This window comes from Carlito syrichta, unplaced genomic scaffold (assembly GCF_000164805.1).
Source record: "Carlito syrichta isolate Samal-C Ts95f unplaced genomic scaffold, Tarsius_syrichta-2.0.1 Scaffold115728, whole genome shotgun sequence".
Classification (NCBI taxonomy): domain Eukaryota; kingdom Metazoa; phylum Chordata; class Mammalia; order Primates; family Tarsiidae; genus Carlito; species Carlito syrichta.
Genome location: NW_007059824.1, coordinates 502,500 through 526,259, shown reverse-complemented (window position 1 = coordinate 526,259; position 23,760 = coordinate 502,500). Strand labels below are relative to the sequence as shown.

At 54.5% G+C, this 23,760-nt stretch overlaps 1 protein-coding gene across 1 annotated transcript in view; it reads right to left on the bottom strand.

Moving 5' to 3' along the window:
* The window catches only part of TNS1 (tensin 1), a 147,114-nt gene extending 124,176 nt beyond the window's left edge, over window positions 1-22,938 (bottom strand). The window contains exon 1 of the mRNA XM_008073717.2: window positions 22,679-22,938. The gene's annotated coding sequence lies outside the window, so the exon portion shown is untranslated. The remainder of the gene's footprint in view (window positions 1-22,678) is intronic.
* Between the last annotated feature and the right edge of the window lie 822 nt (window positions 22,939-23,760).

Below are 23,760 nucleotides of genomic sequence, written 5' to 3'. Positions count from 1 at the left end.
AAAAAAAAAAAAAGAGACCTCTCGAAAAGAGAAAGTCACCTCCTTCTCCTCCGAGATGCCAAGGCATCTCGCCCAAAGGTCAGAGCTGCAGAAGGCTCCTACTGGCTTGGCCAAGTTTCCTGGAGTGTGCAGGAAACACGTTGGTGGAGGGCACCACCAGCCAGCCCTTCCACAGAAAGCCAGCAGGTTGCTGACTAATAGGAATGGCTTGGAGGGGCAAAGCACCCTCTTTGGACGAGCTACTATCTCATTAGTTTCATCATCCTCATCTTTCTCTCTGATCCAGAGACAGAGATGGCAACTTGGGCCTCTGGAGGAAGGGAGGGAGGGAGAGAAGCAGAGAAGGAGGGAGAGAGGGAGGGAGAGAGGGCTCCATAGCTCTCTTCCTTGAGAAAACATTCCCCTGGCCAGGTCTGGCAGCCAAACCATTACCCTGACAATTAGCAGGGGCATTTATCAGAGACTCAGTGTGCTCCTTTTTTCTAGCCAGGACACGTTTTTCTTGGAGCTCAACCTTGGCTCCAATTCCCGACCCGAACACCAGGCAAGGGGCCCACGGAAGGCACAGAGGGGGAGGCTCTCCCTCAGGCATGAGGGTGGATGGCCAAAGAGGGGGTAGCTGCCACCCCCAGACAGTGGGCAGCCGCTCCTGCCTGCCACCCCGGTGGAGTGGTGATGGTGGCTGGGCACAGAGGCCACCCTAGCTGGGCTCTCCCTCCATCTGGCCCCCTGCTGTCATCTCACTGGCCCTAGAATTCCCCAGGCTTGGAACACCAGCCCAGACGAGGTCAGCACCTGGGTGACAACATGCCCCAAACTCTGGAAGGAGCAGGGGTGGTGGGAGCTAGCATCCCTGGGCTCTTGACCCAGTCATGCTACAGGCTCCCTGCCCAGCTCACTCTCCTGCAGAGGCCTGAGGGGAGTCTTAGCATTTGTCGCCCTGTACCCAACAATATTCCAGGACTGTTGGGAGAATCATATGAGGCCCCCAAAACCCAAAAACCCAATATCCAAGGCTTCCTGAATGTGTACTATATGACAGGCATTCTTACAAATGCTTTACCCATGGTTAATTCATTGAATCCTTTCAGAAACAGTAAGGAGGTACTACTGTTTTGACCCCCAGTTGAGATGCAAGGAGCACAGAGTAGTTAAACAACATGTCCAATGTCACACAGCTGATAAGTGGCTGGGATTTGAACCCCGGCAGTCGGATTCCCGAGATGAGACAGTTGCGAAAGGGACCTTATCATTTGTGGCCCCGCTTTCAGGAAAATGAGGAAACAGGAGAACAGAACTGCTCCCAAAAGTTCAGGGCTCTTGACACACACGTGTTATGAGCCAGTTTTAGAAGAGGCCTCTGGAAGGACACAGCCCACGGGTGGGGTGGAGCATGCTGGGGCACAGGCTGGAAGGGAAGGTCCCCAGAGCTGGTTGCGGTCTGCAGAGCTCCCTGCCTGCCCTGCCCACCAGACCAGGTCTCAGCCACAGGGGACACTGCTGGCCCTGCCAAGCACAGCCCTAAACCCCACTCTGGGGACTGTAGAGTTTCCAGGTCATGGGCCAGGACCCCAGAGGGCTCTCTCCCAACTCACTCCGTCACCACGGGTCCCTCCGCTCCTGGTGGGAACGGATACAATGCACAGGGCCGCACCGTTGCTACCTTCCTTCCTTCTGAGCTGAATGAAGCTGGGGCTGGACAAGGAGCCCGGATGGAAGGCCAAGTGCAACAGGAGAGGCTGCTGCCTGCTGTTGCCACATCCTCCCGGACCCTGGACCCCATCGGCGGCCCTCAGTTAAAGGAGGTGGGTTTCAAGTCCCCATTCAGAGGCTAGAGGCTGGGGAAGTGAGGGAGAGGATCGGGGTTACATTGTGAGGCCAGGGCAGCGTGAACAAGTGTTCTCTGAGACAAATGGGAGGCCTCTCTCCCAGACCTGCCCTAAGGCAGCGGAAAGGAGATCCCTTCCCTGTCCTTCCAAGACAGAGGCACTCACTGAGAATCTGGATCTTTGGGGGAGCTGTCGAGCCCCAGTCGGAGGGCCTGGCGCCCCCCACGGCCTCCTCCACCCTCCGCCCACAGCTGCACATTCCAGGCCGGCTGGCCGGCCCACTAACGTTGTTGTGTGTGTGTCAGTGTTTCTTGCCTCTCTCTTTTTTTCAGCAGAGAAATGTTTCCTTAAAAGGCTCTCTCCTTCCCTCCGGCACCCTGGCCCCCGGCCACCCTCTCAGGAGCCCGGAATGTGCCAGGGAGAGCCAGGGCCCCCTGCCGCTCTGTGGCCCCTGCCCTGTGGTCCCAGAGTCCTGGCATCCGGGAGGGGTGACCCTGCAAGGAAACTGACCCTGGGGGGTGCCAGCCCTGCCATGGATCTCCCACCCCACCCCCACTCCCACCTCCCTGGGGCTGGCAATGCGGAATTCCAGGGCACGGATGCAGGAAATCAGCCTCAATCAGTCCCTTCCCCTGGCATACTTCAAACAACCCCTAGAGACGCCTGGGACGAAGGGGGCCTTATGCTCAGTCTTGTCACTTTGAACAACAGAATAATAGTAAAAGCCACCGCAGCAAATTCTCCAATTGCACTTGCTCTGCGCCAGGCACTGTTCTTTGCACGTTATATAAATTAACTCATTCAACTCTCACAACGACCCTGGGCGCGATAATGAATATCCCCATTTTGTGGATGAGGAGACTGAGGCACACAGAGGCGAATAAGCTGACCAACAGGAGGCAGAAGGCGAAGCCAGAGTCTGGCTCCCGAGTCATGCTCTTGCCCTCTCTGCTGTGCAGACGCTCCTGTAAACAGGAATTTCCACAAAGCGGCTAATAACAGTAACAGCTCCAGGAGTGAGTGTGCTGTGTCTGCACCTCGCCCTTTGCTCAGACTAACCAAAGCTTCATTACTGTACCAAGCCCTTTGCTCACACTCACAGGATGCTATCATGCCCTTTTCGCAGATGAAGAGGCTACGCGAAGAAAGGTTCAAGTGCCCGGCTGCAGCCAAACAGTCTGGCTCTGGAGACTGTAAGGTGAAGAGCAATGGTGCAGCTGGTGGGAGAGTTAGCTCCCCAGACCAGAGCCGATGCCCAGCATTCATCAGCCCCCAATCACTGGCACTTTCTTAACTCAAAGGTCCCTGGGCACAGTGCCAACAACAGGGCACACCTGTGAAGCCTCCCCCAGGAAGAGAGGGTCTTAAAGGTGCGAGACAGCAGTCAGCCCAAGTGGGGAGCTTCCTGAGTAACCTGGTCACTGCTCTCTTCCTAACCTTTATTTTGTGCCCGTCCCCGTTGCCCAGGGTCCAAAGCCACACACAAGGGATGGGTTTCTCTCAATTCTTCAAATACTTAACTCAGTTCTTCCTCAGAGACTTTGCATATGTTTTTCCTTCTACTTGGAATGCTCTTCCTCCAACTGTCTGCATAGCCGCGTCCCTCCTTTCTGGCTTTGGCTTAAATGTTACCACCTCAAAGAGGCCCCTCCCTGATTCCCTTAGGTTTTATACACACACACACACACACACACACACACACACACACACACACACACACACAGAAAGAGAGAGAGAGAGAGACTCTCTCTCACGTACCCATATCTCTTCCTTCACAGACCTAACCTAAAAAAATACAAAAACAAAAACAACACCTCGATGGGTCAACACTGCACAAACAGTACACCAGTCACCCAGAGAGCCAAGATCTAAGAAATTTTATCTCTCATAAATGCAGCTGCAGTAGGATTATGACTAAGATCCCTTCACAGCCCTAACTACAAGCGCCATGATGTCAGGAAGCATACCTTGTTTGTCATACTAGTCCCGATACAGAGCCAGCACTCAGTAGGTACACACTAAATGTCTTTCAAAAGAATGGAAGTGACACAAAGCCTGGGGAAGGTTGGCACCTGCGGCCATTTGTAAAAACCACTGCCATTTGTTAAGTATCTACTATGTGGCAGGCACTGGGGCTGATCCCATCATGTGCCTGATCTCTGAGACCCTCCAAGCCTGCAGAGTCAGCTATATCCTCCCATTTCACAGATGAAGAAACGGAGGCTCCACGAAGCCATGTCACTTGCCCTAGGTTAATCAGCTGGAAAATGGTTCAGATCATAATCCCATCACTGCTGCATTTGTGAGAGATAAAATTTCTTGAGATCTTGGCTCTTTGGGTGACTGGTGTAGTGATTATGCAGTGTTGACTCATAGAGGTGTTTTTGTTTTTGTACTTTTTTTAGACAGAGTCTCACTCTGTCACTCAAGCTGGATTGCAATGGCACACTCATAGCTCACTGCAGCCTCAAATTCCTGGGCTCAGGAGATCCTCCTGCTTCAGTCTTTTGCTAATTTTTTAATTTTTGTAGAGACAGGGTCACACTATTTTGTCCAGGCTGATCTTAAATCCCTAGCCTCAAGAAATCCTCCTGCCTTTGCCTCCCAAAGTGCTGAGATTACAGGTATGAGCCACGATGCCTACCTCCTTCAAGGGTTTTGATCAGTTTCATCAAAGGACTTAGGTTTTTTGTCATGGTATTTCAGATGACTGCAGTTAGAAAGCTGTGTACACACAAAGACCAACCACAGTGATATGCATTTATACATTTCTCTTTTTGACCTCTTTCTTATGAATATAGTCCATCTGCTCATAACCCATGTGACTGTTGCTAGAATACCTAGTGTTTATGCTTGCAAATGCATGTATTATTGCCTATTTTAATGAGTAAAGTGGCCCATGAAGTGTTCTGTTGTGTTTTTGTTTCTCAAATATTCCCCCTTTAAAAATGTAAATAAATATCTTTTAAGTAATTTTAAAATTTTTTTTTTCCAGAATTGTGTTCGGAGATTTTGATCTTTCAGGATTTCACCACTCAGGATTATGGTGTTCAGGACCGTGTCTTTCGAGACTGAGATAGACTTCCCCAGGGAGTGGTCAGCTGCAGTGGAATCTTGGCCTGTGATCTCTGAGCACGGTTCTGCAGAAAGAGAGAAAACCCAGGCAGCTGCCCAGCACTGCCCCTGTCACCTCGCTACCCTGCAAGTGACATGACCTGGGCCCCACCTGGGTGACACTCCTGTCCCCAGGGTCCCAAGGAAGACCTAAGGTCTAAGCCTTGGTTACATAAAATCTGAAACTCCTGCACTCTCCCCATCCCCAGTTCTCCTGGCCCTCCGGGGCTGCACAGAACTACCTTGTACTCAGTCAAAACGAGACCCAAGTGCATCTAGGAGACCAGCATTTCATAGACGAAAGGGTATTTGTCCCCTATCTCTTGCTAGTCCCTTTTCTTTTGATTGTAGTAAAATGTACATAACTTCAAATGTACCGTGTTAACCATTTCTAAGTGTATTCAGTGGTATTAAGCACATTTGCAATAACGTATAAACGTCACCACTATCCATTTCTAGAACTTCTGCATCATCCCATACAAGACCAACACCCACTGAACAACAACACATTTCCCAAGTAACCTCTAATCTACTCTCTGTCTCCATGAATTTGCCTATTCTAGGTACCTCACATAAGAGGAATCATACAATACTGGCTTTTTTGTATCTGGTTTATTTCACTTAGTGTTATGGACTGAAGTGAATCTCCCCCAAAATGTGTATTTAAAGTCCTAACCCCCGGTGACCTCAGAATGTGACTATTTGGAAATGGAGGTCTTTAAAGTGGCAATTAAGTTAAAATGAGGTCAGAAAGGTGGGCCCAGCCGGGCTCGGTGGCTCAGCCTGTAATCCTGCGCCTTTGGGAGGCTGAGGTGAGTAGATTGCCTGAGCCCGCGGGTTCGAGACAGGCCTGGGCACCTTGGCGAGACCTCATCTCTACAATAAATCAAAAAATTAGCCAGGTGTAGTAGCGCATGCCTGTAATTCCAGCTACTTGGAAGGCTGAGGTGGAAGGATCACTGGAGCCCAACAGGTCGAGGCTGCGGTGGCCGGGAGCGGCCACTGCACTCCAGTCCAGGCGACAGAGTGAGACTCCAGCAAAAAAAAAAAAAAAAAAAGAAAGGTAGACCTTAATCCAATATGACTGGTGCCCTTATAAGAAGAGGAAATTAGAATACATAAATAGACACAGGGAAGACCATGAGAAGTTACATCCACAAGCCAAGGAGAAAGGCCTCAAGAGATTGAACTTTGTCAGCACTTTGATCTCACACTCCCAGTCTCCATAACTGCAAGAAAATAAATTTGTTGTTTAAGCCACCCAGTGCATGGTGTTTTGTTATTGCACCCCGAGCATACTAATACAATTCGCATGATGTTTTCAAGATTCATCCCTGTTGCAGCATATATGAGAATTTCCTTCCTTTTTAAGGTTGAATACTATTCCATTGTTTTTATCCTCCAGGCACCCACCTCGAATGACACCAAAGGTAATTGGAAGGGAAGGCCCTACCCTAGGAACCTGTGGCCAGGAGGCAGCCAGCTTCTGAGCCCTGGTTATCAAGGCAACACCAGACCCCAGAAGGGTCAAGAAAAATCCAGACGATAATCCCAGAAGGGTCCAGTCTCCATGTCCATGACTGAGGAAACAGCCAAGTGATCCCTCATCTGTGGATAGCCCAGCACCTGAGTTCATGAGTCCCCACCAGAAAGACTCCAGCAAGTTCCTGTGAGCCAGGCAAGGGCAGCCCGGGAAGCCCAGCCAAGTGGACCAAATGTTGGCCTAGAAGCCAGGGAAGGAGGTGGGGCTGGGCAGAAGGGGTTCTGGGCAGAAGGCAGCCCTGTTCTGGCTCCACTTCCTCCCAGACCTGTGCCCTCCCCGCCGGACCACTTGCCCTCATCAGGGCTTGCTCCTGCCTCTCCAGGCTCCCCGGCCTGCTAGGCTGTTTCCTTCCCTTATATAGAGCTCGCTAGGACCAGGGAAGGAAGTACATCGAGTTCCTGCAGGCAAGAAAGGGCCTGTTCCCAGCGACACCTCGAGCCAGGGGCACACGTCCCAGCCCTGAGTACCCCTTCCAGAGCCAGGGGGCCAGCGGGGATAGGGAGGGGGCCTGGCCTTCTCTCCAACCTGGGCAGACAGGACACAGGGGAGTCCCACAGGGCTGACACAGGGCTGACTCGGGGTACCGTCCCCAAGGCTTCAACCTCCACACCCTCCCCGAAATCCTTCTGGACCTCACTCCTCTTGGACCGCTGAACCCCTCAAACTGACCCCGAAGCTCAGTGGCCCTCTGTGTCTTCCCAGTCCCTCCTGTCGTCCCAGAAGACTCCCAGGCCCTCCCTCCTCAAAGCCACCCAACCCACAGTCAGGCTTAGTTCCTGCAAGGCACTCAAGAGGGCTTCTCCAGATAGGGAAGTTCCTCTTTAGGCAAGCACCTCCCGGCCCTCTAACCATGCTCACTCACAGAGCAGCACCAGCCCCGCACAAGGGCCACTCAACAACCTGGTCAGCAGGAGGAAGGGAGAGCGGGTGTGCCTGACACTGCAGGAGCCTGTGGAACATGGAGTTCAGGACAGTCCATTAGAAGGTCCTGACAACAGCAAAGGACAGGGGTCTAGCATCTAATCGGTCAAGCTGCGGGACCAATGGGCCCCCACCACTGAAGATAGCCCCCTTCCAAGCCAGCCCGGAAGAAGGCACATGATAGCATCCAGAGGGTCCTTCCTGGGTGCTGAGCTGGATGCAGAGCCACTTCTCTGAAGATCTGCCTCTGGAGAACTCAAGCTGATACCCCAGGGACCCCGGCTTAGGGGCTGCACTCACCCATACCCAAAGTCAGTGATGCTGGGAGAGGTGAGAGCACACAGGAGGCCAGACCTGCCAGGAGCAAACGCAGGTAAACAAGAGGATCAGAGGCATCGGACTCAGCAGACCTGCACTGAGCACCTACTGTGTGCCATGCCCCAGGAGCACAAGAGAGCAAGCCAGGGAGCGTGAGAGGGGCTGGCAATCGTCAGACGACAAGGGCAGGACAGGTGGGACACAGGGAAGCACCAGCAGGGGTCAGAGGGCACGGCTGGGCCCAGGGCCTGACCCTGCTCAGTACCCGGGATGCGCTGTCCTCCTTATAGTTGGCTACCTCCTGAGTTCCCTGCACAGCACTGATGACTTCCCACCCCCACCCTGCCCCCCCCACTACCCCGAAAATTGTTCAAGCCCGAAGCCTGAGTGTCCTTCTTTGCCGCACCTTCCCCTCCCTCCCACCAAGCCTGGACAATTCCTCCTAAATAAATATCCCTCTGGGCCATACTCCCATACACACCTGCTGCAGTCCCCTAAGCCACGGGGATGATTAGCAGCAGCCTCTCAACCCCTGTCTCCCTGCCCTTGGTCTTGCCCCCTCCACCTACTCAATACTTGGCAGCCAGGGAGTTACGTCTAAAATGCACATCCAGCACTGTCACTCCTCGGCCTGGAGTCCTTGCATGGCTCCCAGCTCCACGGGACCAGGTCCAGATGCCCTAATATGGCGGTCAGGGCCTGGCTGTGTCTCTCTGTCTATGCCCATCTCTCACCTCTCTGTCTCAAAGCCCTTGCTCTAGTCAGAGATAACCACGCTACGGTCCGCTTTCATTCACCACTGTGTGCTCTGAGCTGGCGGCTATCAGCCCATTTTACAGATGAAGAAGTGAGGCAGCAAGAGGTCACATCCTCAGCCCAAGGTCACACAACCAGTCAATTGTGGAAACCCAGACCAAGGCCTCTGCTCTACCCAGGACCACACCACCTTGCCGAGGGTCACAGGAAGAGTTTCATGGAGGGTGTGGCCTCTGAGGTGGCTAGGGAGGGGAGATGCCAGAGTCAGGAAAACAGAGAGGAGACCCCTTGGCCAGGCCCAGTGCACACCTGGCCAAGTAGAGAAAGCAGGTCAGAATGGTAACTTGTGTCACACTGTGCATAGCCTGGAGGGCCAAGCTGAGACAAGCGTCCAGCTTGTCTGATGCCCCCAGAGAAAAGGGGAGGATGAAGGGTGGGCAGAAGCCCAGGAGTACAGCCTGGAAGAGGCTCTGAGTTGGGCAGGGAGCAGAGAGGTAAGTTAAGGAGCTGCTTCAAGGGACATAGGGAGAGGAAGGAGCTGCTGAGGGCACAGGGGGAGGCCGGGCCACGGTTCTGGAAGAGGTAGCATAAACAGGCAGTTCGGGATGGAGGCTTCAAAGTTTGCCTTCTCCTGAGACCCAAAGAGCAGGAAAACCCCACCCCTTCTTCCCGGACAGTTCTGAAGCAAGGAGGGTAAGTGACACGGAGAACAGAGCTTCTAGGAAGTTCCTAGAAGAAGCTGGTCAAGGAAAGGGCTGTGGTCTGTGGTCAAGGTTCTGGTGGAACCAAGGCGGGAGGAGGTGACAGGTTAGGGAAGCAAGACCACACATTGTGCACTGAGTGTCCCCTCCATATCAGGCTCGGGAAGCAAGACCACACAATGTCTGCTGAGTGTCCCCTCTGTGTCAGGCTCCCAGCTCAGCACCCAGAGACGTCTGAGAATGGCCCCTGCCTAGGAGGGAAATTTGTGGTCCGGTGGGGAAGACAGGGCATGTAAACAGAATTATCAGACAGCCCAGTAAGTGCTCTCGTGGAGGTATGAAAAGACCTATGACTGCACTGGAATTCAAGTCTGTGTTTTTCCAGAAATTACACCCAGAGGGAAGCTGTCCACCCCACCCTCTCACTCTCCACCAAGGGTTTCTGTCCCTAGATGAGAAATTGAAGGGACAAGAGTCTTTGACCCTAAGCTGTGCTAGAACAGTAAGGCAGGAAGGATGCATGGGAAAAAATATCTAAGAGCAATGGGAAAACCCAAGAAGCCAAAGGTCTCGGGGACCGCTGAAAACCAAGCCAACCACCACTGGTGTGAGTGTAGGCTGGGAGTGGGGTGAGGTAGGGGGGCTGAGCCAGGCGCAAATAGAGGATTCTGAGGCTGGGGCCACCATGAAACCCACACAGACATCAGAGTCCCGCATGCACAATTAGCCCCTGCCTTCCTAAACTAGGCCATCGCCCACCTGCCCACCAGGGCACAGGCTCAGAGACGTCTCTGTCTTCTACACCTGAACAGGTCCTTGCAAGACTGCAGGTGTTTACTGCCCTGTCGCCCAATTTCTAGGATACCACTGATGGTATGGAACACCATCAACTGGGTAACAGCTTTTGAGCAGGAAAAACACTGCCCGAATTGTACACATCCATCATAAAGTGCATTCTGTCTTCAGAAACATTCAAAAGTAAAACAAAATCTCAGATGTGCAGAGATGCCTTAAATGTTTGTTGATTCTTCGGGCTCTCAAAGCTGCATATATCACTGCTCTATGTAGCCGGCAATCAGGAAGTCCTTCCTGGTGTCCACTTCTCTTTTTAGAAGCCAAGGCTTGCCAAAAGAAGGTACAGGGTGGAGGCAAACCCAGCCACATATTACGCAGGAGAAAACCCCATATTCTAAGACTATTTATGGCCTTTATATTCCCCAACCCCTCAAAGGTAAATTTGCCTAATTGCCTGATTCCAGATAGCTTTTCATGGAACCAAAACCCAGTAGCTGGGAGCAGATTCAATTCTATAAGATCACAACACCTGTTCGCAGACCCTTGTTTCCAAATTCCAACACACAAAGAGGTCATGCGTTCCCAGCTGAAGGGTAAGAAAAAGGATAGAACAAGCAATGGACTGGCAGCATGGCCTCAAATGTCAATTTTACCACAGACCGGCTATTAAGACTTTATTTAGCCTCCCTGAGTCTCAGTTTTCTCCTCTGTTAAATGGGTGTGAGGAGACCTACTTCACAGAGTGACTCAAATCACTAAATACAGTTGACTAAGACGGCATCAGTAAAAATGTCTAGAACATAGCACATGCCTGGTAAACGTGAGTTCCCTTCTATTTTAGTCCAGAGGCAATGACTTTTCTGTGCCTCACAGTGAGACCAGTAAATCCTACCATGTTTACCAAGCACCAGGCTCAATTCTAAGCATCTTATGCATCTCAACTCATGTAAGCCTGACCTCAACCCTGTGAAGCAGGTTCTGTTCTTATCCCCATTTTACAGAGGAAGAAACTGAGGAACAACAGAAGGAGAGGAAAGAGGTGGTTCCCAGGCTGGAGTGCAGTAGCAAGCTCCTGGCTACCACAGCCTCAACCTGCTGGGCTCAGGCGATCCTTCCACCTCAGCCTTCCAAGTAGCTGGAACTACAGGCACGAGCCGCCACACCCAGCTAATTTTTTGTTTTTTTATAGAGACGAGATCACACCATGTTGCCCAGGCTGGTCTCGAACCCTCGGACTCAGGCAATCCTCTCACCTCAGCCTCCCAAAGTGCTGGGTTTATAGGCTTGAACCACTTGAAGATTTTTAAGATTCCATCAACCATAAGTCAAAGAAAGTGTGGAATTTCACCATACAATGCAAGAGACCTCATTAAAAAAATCCACCTCTTTTTCTGTGCTTTCAACTCTTCCATGGCATAAGCTTCAGTTATCTGAAAATTCACTCACGTGGAAAACTCCTGTCCCATGCGTGGAAGGTGCAGAAAGGTTAATAGCAACGGGAAGAGTAAGCGTAATTGTTCTGCACAGTTAGCGCAGGTCAGGGCTGGAGTTCTGGAACCCCTTCTGCTCTGAAGGAGGAGGCTGCACCAGGAGCCCGGAAGCAGGAGACCTTGAGGGCAGGGCAACCCAGGGCCCCGGTGCTCCTTGAAACACATCTGTGGCCGAGTAGCAGGAAGCCCCCTCTCACTCCCAATTAGGCAGCAGCAGAGATTTGACACCAGGCCAGCACTGAAGGCCAGAGGAGGCATGGCTGTCACCAGCATTGTTTGGCTCCATGTGACGCATATCCACCCCCCTGCAATGCTTCCTTGTTCCCGGGCGGACCTTGGAGATGCACGCATCTGAAACCAGGTCTGGAGGGGAAGGGGGGGGCCAGGAAGACCTGGCTCAGAAAACACAGGCAGATCTTAAAAGGACAGAAGAGAAAACTCACATCAGATAGAGACCTGGAGACCCAGACACTACAGCCGGGTGTACACACAGTTCAGAACAGCTAGAGATCCATACTGCACCGACCACTGCCAGACCCAGATGCAAAGTCACTCCCCATGCTCGAGCCCCACCCCAAGCAGAGCCACGCAGACAGAAACACACCAGCACCGCCAACACACCCACTGTCAGGGGCAGTCTGCGTGGCCCTGAGCACAGCCTATTGCAGGAAGCCAGAGTGGAGAAAGGAGCCCATGTGTTGGATGGGGAAGGAGGATTGTGAGCCGGCAGAGGCGGCGGATATAGGAGCAGCCTGAGCCCCTGAAGCACACCCAGACCTCTGTGCTCCTTTCAAAGACCTCCTGCAGCCTGGGCAGGTGGTGGACTCCCCTAGGACTAGCCCGCCCCATGTGAGCTCTTCTATCCTTCTGGAATAGTGGGCAAAGGGCAGAGGCACACTGACAGAAGCTGGGTGGGAGGTGTCAGAAATGAAGGAGCAGGCCAGGCTCAGTGGCTCAGCCTGTAATCCCAGCACTTTGGGAGGCCAAGGCGAGTGGATTGCCTGAGCCCGCGGGTTCAAGAACAGACGGGGCACCTTGGCGGGACCTCGTCTCTACAATAAATCAAAAATTACCCAGGTGTGGTAGCGCACGCCTGTAGTTCTGGCTACTTGGAAGGCTGAGGTGGCAGGATCGCCGGAGCCCAGCAGGTCAGTGCTGGGGTGGCCATGAGTGTGCCACTGTACTCCAGCCTGGGCGACAGAGTGAAACTCCGACTCAAAAAAAAAAAAGAAATGAAGGGGCAGATGCACAAACAGGGTAGAGGGGGCAGGAGGATAACAGCCTAAATATCAGGGGATGGAAGGATGGGGAGCAGGAATTTTAGGACAGAGGTGGTAAGGAGGCTCAAAACAGAGCATTGGGCTTGTGGAGACACATCATTTGAACACATACAAGGGGCATGCACTTCAGGCACGTTATATTTGATCTTTTCAACCATAAGTTCAGCCTGCAGGTTCCCTAAGCAATAGCCCATTTTTCCATACGAGGTTACTAAAACTTAGAGAGAACTGAGTTGGCCAAGGCCACACACCTATGAGTGGCTGAGCTGGGGTGGACTCAAACCCATGACAGCCAGGCTGCAAATTCCACACTTCTCCAGGCAAACCAGGTGGCCTGGATACTTAGGTGACAGGGCAGCACAGCAGCAGGGTCTGGGGCGGGGGGAGTCAGGGATAAGTGGTGGAGGGACTGATGCGGAGATACACAGAGAGGCAAAGGGAGCGGGGGTGTGGCCAAGGGGCCTCTGCCAGCCTGGATCCCCAGCTCCTAAATAGGACAAGCACGGGGGAGGCCAGGCTGCTGTGAGTCAGTGGCTGGGCCTGTGGGGAGCATTTCCAGAACCCCAGACAGCGCTGGACAGTCTAGGAGCCACCTGCCCAGCAGAGACAGGGAGCCATTACTCACAACCGTTACTCACTCTGCCTCTGCACCCTCGTCCTCAGCACGTCACTTCCTCCCACTCTGTTTCCTTAAGGTGGCGAAGGGGGGAGCCAGTAGATCTGCCCAGACCCCTCCCTCGCTACGCCGGATCCAACCCTGCCAGCGCAGCCCCACCTGAGTCACTGGGACAGAGACGGGAGATTCTGGCCAGCTCAACCCTGACAGCTGTTGCCTTCTGCTCTGTTCCAAGAAACCAAGCTGCCTGGGGGAGGGGTCCCTGGCAAGGAAAGGGCAATCCCAGTGCTGGAGGGACCTCTGCAGCCTCCCAGCTTGCATCCCTGTAGATGCCCCAAGAGTCTTGCAGGTCTCCCGGCTCCATGCCAGATGGTTCTGCCAAAGACCCCAAGAGGAGGAGTCTCTCTATCCAGAGAGATCCAAGGACCTGCCAAATTTCAGCACTGCCGGTAAAGAGACGACATTCCTAACTCCAACTCTCATCTCCCACACGAGGAAATCGAAGCCCCGAAGGGGAAGCAATCTGCCTAAGGTCACACAGTGCCAGAAGGAGACTGGCAGACCACCTGATTCCCCTGTCACGGTCCTTCCCTTGCGCTACCCAGACCCCTCCCTCTGTCCCAAATCAGGGCAGGCCCCTGAAGTCCACTCTCCCTCCCTCCTGTTGCAAAGCTGCTGTTCATCCTGTAACACAGGAGACGGGAGAGCTGAAGACAGGGGGGTGGGGGGGAGGATTTGCAGCCAGACAGTGGTTAGCAGGAGGAATCACTTTCTAACAGCACAGAGGCATCAGGCTCCAGGCCACAGACTCAGTCGGCCCGGGAGGCAGGGAGAAGGACCAAGGCCTTCCCGAGGCTCTGGAGCTAGAAGGTCAGGCCCTCTGGCAGGAGATGATGGAAGGAATTCCTGGGGTCCCAGCTGGGAACTTGGGAGAGTCCTGGCCTCCACCCCACTCACCTCTCCTCCCCCACCACCCCTCACCCGGCTCACCCCTGCTCTCCCAGGACTCCAGCCTGGAATCCAGGCCTGGTCACTGCCTCTGCTCCCACGCTCAGCTCGGCTCAGCCGGCCACAGAGGAGGCAGCCACATGTGTGGTGGTGGAAGCAGCTTGTGAGCCACTGACGAATTCCTCCTAAGCTCCCAGAGGAGCCTCATCTATCTCTTGTGCTCTCCCCTCCCCCAGTGGGCAACTGCACGCATCTCAGCCAAGAGGCCCTGCCCTGGCTCCTTGTCTCCTCCGCACCCGTAATAGTAATAACACTGACATCAACAACAACAGCCGAGCATCACACAGTGCAGGCTGTGTGCCAGGCCCAGCTCTATCTGTTTCCCACACTTTGCAGATGAGTAAAGGCAGCAACTGGCAAGTTCAGGAAGGTGTCCATGACCACACAGCCTGCAGGAGGTGGGGTCAGAGTGGCTGCCGAGCCTGTGAACTTGAACCCCGCACCGCACTGCCTCCTGGGAGGCCCTTGATCTGGAAAGGAAAAGCTCCTGCCAGCCCCAATCCTTCACCGACACATTCTCTGAGCACCTGTGACGTGCCAGGCTTTCGAGATACTCAACATTCCTCCTGGCTCGACACGCAGCCCCTGTCCCCACACTCACCAGGCCAAGTGGAGTCAGGCCTCAGAGCAGACAGGCTCCTCCGCCGTGACTAATGGATGCTCCTGTTCATTCATTCATTCATTCATTCATTCAACAAACAGAGAGGGCCTACTGTGTACCAGGTCAGATGATAAAGGAGGTTCCCAAAAGATGCTTCTTGCTGCCTTGGAAATATGAGCTGCCTGCAATCTACCCTCAGTTCATCCCTCCCAGTGTCAAGCGTGCAAACTTGCCAAGGAGGGCTCTCTCTCTTGGCCTGCAAGATCTCCCAGGAAGGAGATCTTGGTGCTTTCTTGGTCTCCTGATCCAGGAGCAGAGGACTGCATACTGGACAGAAGCCCAGGGAGATGGAATGACTTGGGAGAGACTTCCCAGACCCAGGGCTGAGGAATTTGAACACAGGACTCCAGGAGCCCAAGTCCTGGCTCACGGCCTGTTCCTGGGCCTCCCCTGCCTGGTGCAACCTTCACAGCTGTCCAATTGCCCTTCCTAAATCATAATCTCATCATGCTTCCCCTACATGAAAGTCCTCTGCTGCTCCCCTCCTTAACCTGGCTCAGAATACCCGCTCCTCCCCAGCTCCAGGCTCTCCTTCCCACACATGCCATTTTACACCCCACGTACTGTGGGCTTGCTCTGTGCCAGGCTCTGAGCTGAGCACTTTACAAAGAGTATCTCACTTCATCCCACCCCAGCACCACGAGGCTGCAATACTAACCCCATTTTACAGACACTAAGGCTTGGACCAATGTCACACAAGAAGTAGGCGGCAGAGCTGAGAGGGAGACCCAAGCTTGTCTGACTCTAACACAGGACTGGAACCATTATTTTGTGTATCCTCACCTGCATGTTCTGGTCCCTGTGCCCGAAGAACTCTTTGTTCCTTTTCCTGCCTATAAAACTCCTCCTCAACCTTCAAAGCCCATCTCAAAGGGCATCTCTTCTCGAAAGCGTTCCCCACTCCTTCAGCTCATGTGAACTGCTTCCTGCTTGATGTTCCTGCTGCATTTTGCAGAAACACTCTGTCTACTCCCCTTTGTTTCCCACTAGACCGTGTCTCCCTGGCCTTTCCAACTCCCTACCTGGCACCTTGCCTGGCATGGGGTGGATGCCCTAAAAGGCTTTTAAAGTGAACAATCAGAAGGCCCTGTGTGCCCAGCCAGACTCAGCCGCTGCCACACAGCCTCCACAGGGGGTAGAGAGGCACAGCCCCGGACCCGAGGAGCCCACCCTGGGACCAGACCATCTTTGCCACCCTCAATCACAGCCCGACACCCCAGCTCATGTCCCTGGGTGGAGGCTTCTCCCCATGCCAGCCTCCCTTCCTGGCTTGGCGGTCCCTCTCGCTCAACCAGCTCTGCCGTTTCTGGGAGTCTCAGCCGGTGATTAGGGCCCTAATCAGCAGGACTTCCTGCCAGCTACTGCCAGAGGTGGGGGCGGGGCAGGGAGGGAAGCAAGGTCAATCCAAGGTTAAGTTCCACAGCCCGGGACCAGGGAGACCAAGGGAGGACCGGGGGAGAGGGGTTCACAGACCCTCCTGTCCTTCATTTTATAGGTGAAGACACTGAGGCCCAGAGAGGGCAGGGACACAAAAGGGACACTTCCAGAGACAAGGGACAGAGCTAGGGATACGCTCAGATATGCTAGCCTGAGGAGCACTGCTCTCCTCCAGCCTGGATGAGAGGGACCCCCAGGATAGAGACCCTCTTTCAAACTTCTCTCAAAGCCCTCCACCCCACCCCCCACACCCTACCCTGGCTCCAAGCCCAGTGCTGAACCCACAGACTGCTCCCATAAAGGGGAATGTAGACCAGTTGATTGCAGGTCTAGTCAAGGTCAAGGGCCAAAGGTGAGGCCCACCTCTAAATGAGCAATGGTCTAGAAATGGGGCAGAGGTGAGCAGGGGCCAGGGAGGGGAAGCAAGATAGGGCCAGGCTGTGCTCAGGAGTCCTCTCCAGCTGTCATCATCATCAACCCAAACCCTTGCTTTCTCAAAAAAAAAAAAAAAGAAAAAAGAAAAAAAAAGCCTAATGCCTTTTGCAGCTGCAACTGGGCGGGCCAGGGGTCCGGAAATGGAGCTCACCCCCGACCCTGAGCAACCCCAGCCTCCCTGGGTGGGAACCGGGCTGGGTGGAGAAGGCAGCTTGGCAGGCCTTGAGGACTGACCCCTGCTAATGAGGAATGTCAGGGGCACCGGAAAGCAGAGCACCCCAGAGAGGGAAGAGACCTGGGATGGGGAGGGAGTGTGGCCAGGAACCCTACCCTACCACCAGTTCAAAGCTCACAGCTTATATGGCACACAGGAAGGGCTGGACATGGTTCTCCCTACCCCTTGCAAGGGGCTGAGCTAGAGTTGTGGCAAGAGGAATGAGAGTTAGATTTCAGAGAGACCTCGAAGGCAGAAGACACAACATTTGTGGCAGTTACGTCAAGATTCTACTTTAAAATGTAGACGGCACCTCTATGGGTACAGCCCGTGGTCCAGAGTAGCCTTCCTGGAGGTCAGGTCTGGGAGTCTCTGATTATGTGACTCCCATCAAGGGCTGGGATGGGATCCAAGAAGGGGTGCTAGGACTGGTTTATAATATTGTAAACCATCTTGTTTACGGTGATGGCAACTTTCTCAGAGTCTTCCGTAAACACAGATTTGCATCGGCTCCCTGGGCAGACAAGGCCTCCAGAGGTCACTCAGCTCCCTGCCTGCTCCCTAATTGCAGAGGAAGAGAGATCGAGTGGGGGGGAAAGGAAGACTCTTCTCTGGGATCTGACCCTTTAAGGGAAAATGATGCCACCATCCCCTCCACTCTCCGATCCCATAATTCTCCCCATCTTAGGGATGGAACAACCACGAGAAGAGAGAGACGATGACTACCACCACCACCATCACTAATAAAAATAGCAGTGACTAACCTTAATGGAGCACGTATTCTGTGCCAAGCACTACTCAACGTGCTTTAAATAAATTAACTCATTTGACTGTCACAACCACACCACGAAGCAGGTGCTATTGTCCCATTATACAGTGAGGAAACTGAGACTCAGAGAGGTCCAGCCACCTGCCAAGACCACACGACCGGTAAGGATTGAACTGTCATGATTAAACCCCAGCCCTCTGGTGCTAGACTCATATCCTCTGCCCACTATAGACCTTGCAGTGGGCACAGCCCCGTATCCAAATCTAAACAACCCTCACCAGGCCCTGTCAAAAACTCTCATCCCTTTGCCCTCCACTAGCTGGTCATCCATGGCCAGCAGTAACCCCCAGGCACAGCAAGGACCACCAGGGATGCAAAAGGTGCGGGCTTGCCCTCAAGGAGCTTGCGATCCAGCTAGAATACAGGTGAGCACACAGGAAACTCACAAGGAGCAGAGAGTGTTGAGGAGTCCCACGTGTTTGCCAGAGAAGGTCTAGGAAGGTCCCTGGGGCAAATGGACCTGGGACTAGGACCCCTAGAGTGGCAGAAGACCCAGGATTCAATCCAGATGTGCCTGTGGCCCCTCACTCGCATCAGCTCCCGCAACCCCATCCTTCTGGGCCAGGCCCTCCAGCCTCTCACTCCCCGCCTGCCCGAGCTACAGGCTCCCAGCCCTAAAAAGGCAGGGATCACAGAGCCCAGACTAGCCCTGGAGGAGGCAGCGCCAGGGACTGGCTCAGGCCCACCTTCCACCTCTCCCACACCAGCTTCAACTCCACAGAGGCCAGTCACCCTGCTCGGGGGAAGGCAAGGCGGGGGCCAGCAGGAAGATGGTCACGGCCACCAACCTGGGTGGAGGCTGCACTGGGGACGCAGGCCTCCCCCTCGGGGATGGGAAAGTGCCTTGGGCGACTGGCGAGGAGGAAAGAGAGGTTGGCCGGGTGTGACCTTGCATAATGGAGGGCCACAGGGAGGGGGACATGGCCTGCCAGGTGGAAGCCCTGCCACCCCCACCCCTGGTTCCAGCTCACTTGTGCCCACACTTCTGCACAGTGATGGTTCTGGAGAGCTAAAAGCAAGCCAGCCAAGGAGCCACCAAGCCAGAGGCCATGTGGGGACAGTTGCTGGGGACAAAAATCTAGACCTGCCCCCTACTCCCCTCACACACAGTCTCTCCCTCCCCCTTCTGATTTGGTTTTTTACTTTTTTTCAGAGTCCAGTAACTGGGAGGGCTTTCCTGCTGACTCCTCTACCTCAGCTGTGCTTCAGCTTCCCTTTCTGGGATCAGAGACTCGTGGTCTCAGAAATAAGCCAAAAAGCCAGAACCGCTTGCAGGCAAAAGCCTTCACCAGCCGGCCTAGTTCTCACCCAGCTGCCCACCCTTGGCACACTCTGGCCTCCCGTTCCTTCCCCACGCCCCTCTCCCCATCGCCTTCAAACCCCAGAGAAGAATATCCTAATTAAGTAGCCTCATCTAGTCCTTGACTGGAGACAAGGAACTGGAGTTAGACACTAGAAAGGACTTCCCTCTCAGAGCCAGGACTTTGAGGGGGCTGCCCCGATCAGAGGCTGGGGTTGACTCAGGTAACCTCAGTCCCCTATTCCTTCATCCCTTCTGCTCAGAAGTAGAGGGGTCACAGAGGGGCTGTGGGGTGGGGGCTGGCTGGGGTCGGAAGGATGGAGCCCAAGGTGGGTCCCAAGCCCATCCCGAACTCCCCCTGACTCCCCACCCGACACCTCCATCACGGGAAGCCCAAGCCTTCATGCATTTGGTTTTGGGACGTCTATAACCCCACCCCCACTGTCTATGCTCTCCTGCCCACCACAGGGAAAACAGGTTTGGAGAGGCTCCTGCAAGGGGAACTGCTCCTCCCCCCATCCCTCTTGAGAGGCCCTTGAGAACAACTGCCTTGGCTTGTACCCCCTCCCCATGCTAGGTACATAAACCACTTCGAGCTGCCCTGACAACCCTGCATTATTTGTAAATGTGGAAACTGAGGCTCAAAGGAGACCCACCCAGGTTTTTCTGCATCTGGGTCTTGGCACTGTCCTCTGCCTACCATGCTCAGGCTGACTGAGGAGGCCCCTTTGGGGGAGGCCAGGGTGGGCAGGGGCTCGAGGTGCCCAACATCCTAGCCCTCCCCCACCCCCGCTGTGTCCTTGAATGCTGGTCACAGAGTCCCTCAGCAGGGGGCATGAGCTCTCACGACCGAGGGTGAGAGGCAAGGTCTGTGGTGTTTGCTGTGCCCTCCACTCCTCACGGTGTCACAGAGCCCACAGGTCTGTCTGTCCAGCCCTCACAGAGGTAACCAGTAGGCAAGGCCCAGAGTGAGCCTAGAGGAGAAGGCAGAACCCCAAAACCTTTGCGGGAGGCAGCTGGGGCAGACCTGGTGGACAGCTGAGGGTTGGGCGTGAAGGAGGGCACAGTGCCAGGGCACGGCATCAGGGTCTCTGCTCCTCACACACCGACCGGGAAAGGAGCCCTATGAGTCCTATCTGTGCCCACATCCCAGGCCAGAGGCCAGAGCTTCCTGATCCTCCATTCTGGTGTCAGAGAATTCCCCGACTCCAAGAATCCCAGGCCCTCGGCATCCCAAGAGACCATGCAGGTCATCCCCTCTAACCACATCCCAGCCCAGAAGTCCTTCCAACCAAGCCCTTGTCCAGACTCTGTCTGAACTTACCCAGGATGAGAAGCCCACTACCTTCCACGGCAGCCCCCTCTCCTGCTGACCCGGCAAGGCCCTTAGGAGGCTCTTTAAAGTTGAGTCGAGCATCCACCTCGGTCGGGGCTCCCCTTCCTTCAACTGAAGTAAAGTCCACCCCCCCCCCGCTGCTTCCTGCTCCTACCTCAGTAGAAACAGTACCCTGAGGTTCCTAAACTCCAAGGCTTCAACCACAGCACATCAGATAACTGAGGAATGTCACAAGACAGTAAAGTCATCTCTGAACCCATATGCATCCCAGTCCAGCCCCACTCTGTCCGGCCATCAGCCTCTCGGTCCGGTCACTAGCCTCTCTGTCTATACTTCCTGACACAGCCACCCCCATGGAAGTGCTGCCCTGGGGCTTTGAGGGAAGTCAAGTATGAAGAAGCGTGCGATGAGGGATGGGGAAGGACAGACAGAGGAGCTCAAGGCCAGGGGCTTGGAAGTAGAGGGTCCAGGGGCCTCCACTACCACCCAAGATCTCAGCTCCAGTCCCCAATGCTGGCTCCCAACTCTGGCAGTCCAACTGGACTGGCTGAGACCCTCCCAGCCTGGCCCAGGCCACTCTTCCCTGGCTTCCCACCCTGCATGGGGAGTAGAGTCCAGACCAATTCCAAGCTGGGTCCCCAGCACTGACTGTTTTCAGGGCTCTCCCCACTTAACTCTCAGTTCCAACCCGGACCCTCTCTCCCTCACCTTGGGCCAGCAATGTCAGACAGAAGGCACCTGGGGAGATCTGGAGTGGGGAAGACAGGAGTAGCCTCCTGCTGACAAGGGCTGGGGCAACCTAAGGCCAAGTTTGAGCCCCAGCGGTCCCCACCCCACACCAGCAGCTTCTAGAGGAGAAGAGAGAGAGCTCTCCCCATGCCCTCTTCACCAGCCTCTGCTCTGCCTCACTGAAGGGGCATTTGGGGCTTTCAGAGGAGACTTCCTTGTCCCCAGTGACTCTGGAACTCTCATTTCCAGTTCCCCCTCTTAGTGTCACCCCCAAACCGCCTGCCTTCCTGCCCTCCCCTATCCGACTCCCCCTCTCCCAGGACCCATCCTACCCCCTAATCCCCCCATCCCACACCTTGCAAGGAGCCCAGCCTGAGAGCACAGCTGGCTTCTCAGAGTTGCCCCTAAGTCACCCCACCCAGATTCCTCCTCTAGGACAGTGGCCAGCCTAAAACATCTGGGCAGGTCGTCCTGGCCCAGGTCCTGAATTGGGGGTGGGGGACAGACACAGAGGACAGCTCTGCATGGATTCTCCAGCCTGGAAAGGGATGGCAGGCAGGACATCAGAGTCAGAGGAGGAGAGGAGGGTGAGGAAGAAGGAGGGGGCGGAAGGCAGCGCCCATGTCTGTTCATTAACCACCTGGATTAGCCATTGCTGCCCAGAGGGGTAGGAAGGAGTAAGAGCTGGTGGTTGGGGAGGGGTCAGGGCTCTCATGCCAGGCTGTGCCCACAGATAAGAGAGCAGGGCCCGGGCTGAGGAGCAGAGTGGGAGAAAGTGCTTTGAGCTCTACCCTTGCCAGGCCCACCTCCCTGAAGCCTAGGTCGGCCCCCTGGGAGCAGACAGAGCCCCAGGGAGAAGGGTCCCTGACCGCACTCCCGAAATAAAGTGGAAAAAACACCCACATGCCGGCCATGGGTAGGCAGGTAGCAGAGGAGATCCCCAGCCTTCCCTGTTCTTGGTCCATGTGTCCCACCCCACTTCCCCAGCTGGTCAGTCCCAAGCAGCCACTGACACCAGCAACTTCCCAGCAAACAAAACTCCTGACTGGTGGCTCTCGCAGAGCTCAGAGACAGCCACACCCCAGACATCCCTGCCAGAACCACAGAAACATCTCCACACAGGGGATTGGCAGGTTGGCCTCTGGGGGCCTGGTCGAACCCAGAGACATGGGACCAGGCAGGCGAACCTCATCTTCCCCTCATGTGCTCCCTGATCTCTTTTGACAGCATTAGCACCAACAGCCCTGCAACCCTGGCGGACTCCATTCCCCTCCGTGCGCGCGCGTGCACAGACACACACACACACACACACACACACACACACACACACACACACACACACAGATGCACGCACACACACCCTCACCTTTCCTGCAGAAGAGTCACTGAGAAGGGTGCGTGTCTGAGCCCGGGGGGGGGGGGTGTCCCTGGACAGGGACTGTGGCCAGTGGCAGGGGTGCGGTTGTAGCTGGCGAGAAGCTGGTTGCCCAGAGGAAGGTGGTGGTGAGTGAGCTTGTGTCAGGCAGGGAGCAGGGTGCCAGGAGCAGGGCTGGTCCCAGGGCCACTGCTGGAGGGACTGAGCAGAGGGCTCTGCTGGCCTGGCTCCCTCCTGGACAGCCCATGGGCGGGCCAGCAGTGCCCCGCCTCCTTCCTGGAGTCAGCAGCAGTTGGTCCCCTCCTCCGGCCACACCCCCTTTAACCCCTGCAGCCTCTGCTGGCCGCACTCTGCCCAGCTCTGGCCAGGCTGGGGCAGGGCACAGACACCTGGGCAGGAATTGCCAGGAAGGGTGGCTGCCCTCCTTCCGCCACTGGCTCAGCAGCTTCCCTGGGGGCCCAAGGGTGGTGCCAAAGGAACTGGGGGACAGGAATGGGGAAGGGGGCCGGGAGGGGTTAGGACCCCAAGACGTACTGGACTCCATGCAGAGAAAGCCAAAGAGCTTTTAGTGTGGATGTTTGCTGAGATGCTGATGATGATAACAATAATATAGCAACTCTCAGTTTTTCTAGAACACTCTGCTTTATGTATTTCAACTCATTTTACAACTAGAGGCCAGGAATCTCACTTCTGAACTTGTTTTTTTCTTAGCTGTCAAATGTGGGATAACAATCCCTGCTTGTTTTTCTGGGCTGAGTGAGGACATTGGCGACTGTATATTCAAAAGTGATTTAAACTGAGCTCTAGTTAATGAAATACAGGCTTCAACTCTCTTTGAAATGCATCAGAAAATAAGATGGGCTGATGGAAATGTGATAAAGAAAATATACCAGCGTGTTCATTGTATAATCTAGGGAGTTTACCACACAATTGCTTCAACCTTTCTATACATATGAAATTTTTTCATAATTAAAAATAATGGGGGTAGAGTGATGTGAAACATTTAGTGCACCCCATCAATGGCCAAAGCAGGAGCAGATAGGATTATTTAAAAAGGAGGGGAGAAAGTCATT